At 37.8% G+C, this 2,158-nt stretch overlaps 1 non-coding gene across 1 annotated transcript; it reads right to left on the reverse strand.

The window, feature by feature from the left end:
* Window positions 1-752: 752 nt before the first annotated feature.
* Trnad-guc lies at window positions 753-824 on the reverse strand. Its single transcript has one exon. It is a non-coding gene; the product is annotated as a tRNA-Asp (tRNA).
* Window positions 825-2,158: the final 1,334 nt, after the last annotated feature.

Consider the following 2,158-nt stretch of genomic DNA (forward strand, 5'->3'; position numbering starts at 1 on the left):
TTTCACTGGATCAGAATATTTGGAGGCAAACAATTTAAGAAATTAAAAGAAGAATCGTGCAATGTTACAGGTTTGTATAGACGTCAAGTCAGTATATATATTAAAATCACACAAAAATTGTCAGAGCCTAGTCATTTCCTAGAATTTGGTGATTCTCACAATAAAAGTTTAAGATTAAAAAAAACGGGGCAGTCGTGGGACTGGCCGACAGAAGTGAAAACTGAAATAATTATTATCCATTTATTTTTTATATAGATTTAATATTATTAAAGAACTAATTTTTCCAGTAATACTCATTTTTCAACAAAAATTGAAATTATTTTTTTCAGCAAACTGTTTATTATTATATATATATTAAAAATACGATGTGTATGAATAGAAAGTAACATCAAGTATATATTAAAATATAATATGCTTTTATTTCTTTTATTTAATATGCTTTAAACCTATAATTGTTCACTATGCACTCAAAGGAAACTGCCGTAACTGCCGTACTGACCTGTATTTTTATAGCGTGTACACTGTACACTCTTCTACACGTTCATGCACGAGCTCTTTATATTTAATGAACTTATACAATATACACTATAGATTTTTATTTTCAATTTTAATATTTTTAAAACAAAAAGACTTTAACAGTCTATATATTAACAATATAGTAACAAAGTTTATTTACAATACCTAGTCAGCCTGCGTAGTTGAAATATCCATTGTAAAATGCTTTAAATTGTATGAGATTGAGACAAAAAAACCTCCCCGGCAGGGAATCGAACCCCGGTCTCCCGCGTGACAGGCGGGGATACTGACCACTATACTACCGAGGATGTGATACTAAGAAACGAATTTTAAGAGTGAAATCTATATCTCGCTGTAGCGATCGCGGTGTCGGGTCGGTGACGCTCACGCGAATTCTATGTTTTTACCCATCCCGCAAAAGTGCTTAACGTCGCTAAAGAAGTTTTCACTTCAAAAACTGAATGTCCTTCCCTTCGTAAATTTAGCGTATAAATCCGTGAGGTCAACTGCGAACGCGTCGTGGAAATCGCACTCTAAAATCTTTCACACTAGGACCCTCGTTCAAAACCGCACTTCCTCCAACAACGTGGTCTGTTGTTGCTTTTAGACGGGAGCACTGCCAGGATCTGTGAGAGTCACGGCTCGGATCAATATCTTCCACCAAAGAGAACTGAAAATTTTGCGCTCCGGCCAAATTTGAAAGAAAAAAAATATGCGGAAGGAAATCGTCGTCTTAGAAACTTTGGCTTGCGGATTCGCTTGACGAAAAGCTTCCGCGTTTGCTCAATCTTTCGACGCGCACAACATCTGCTCCAACCGGTCTCACCATCTCTTTTTCCCGTCGCGGTTACGCATGAGATCTTCGCTTCAAGCACGGAAATGTGGATGCGATCATGAATAACTTCAAGCAATTTCACTATCGACTTAGTGGCGGTATTTTGAGGAGCGACCTACATCTGAGATCTTTCGAAGCATTAGGGCAGGGCAGGGAGGTAAGTGTGGAGAGATACTCGGCATTAAGCTGCTCTTAATTAACGAAAGGTGCCATGAGGACCGCGATTTAACGTCCCATTCGACGGACTGAGAGATGCATCACCTGGGTGGGAAGCCAGTTCTCTAGCCACTAAAGCAACCCAGTCCACCTTACTGACTATCGGTAAGAAAACCATTTGGGGGATGAACTGGATGCGATAACAAGCATTTCTGATTTCTACATCATGATCAAGCACAGTTTTCTATTCGACGTAACTCATCACCACCATTGGCATTAATCGTTTCGGCGATTAGTATTCTGCAGCTCTACTCAACATTTTCATTTCGACTTATTTTTCTACTATTAAAACTCCCTGCACTACTTAATAGGGAATAGCCTATTCTACGTGAATCTTTCGCTCGGCTATTCCTTTAATTATGTCTGTCAAGACGTGAAAACACCGTAAAATATCCGTATGAAATGGGTGTTTAATTAATATTCGATACCAAAATCATACATTTCCAAGAACGGAATTTTAGTTGAAAGAAGACGAGAATTTATGAGTGGTGCACAGTAAAATTGTAGCATATATTAAAATTTCTAACACACTTCCAATTTGATTGTCAGCTTTCAGTAGGAATGCCGTCTGAATTTGAGATGACTATGAAT

Source organism: Ischnura elegans, chromosome 9 (assembly GCF_921293095.1).
Source record: "Ischnura elegans chromosome 9, ioIscEleg1.1, whole genome shotgun sequence".
Classification (NCBI taxonomy): Eukaryota; Metazoa; Arthropoda; class Insecta; order Odonata; family Coenagrionidae; genus Ischnura; species Ischnura elegans.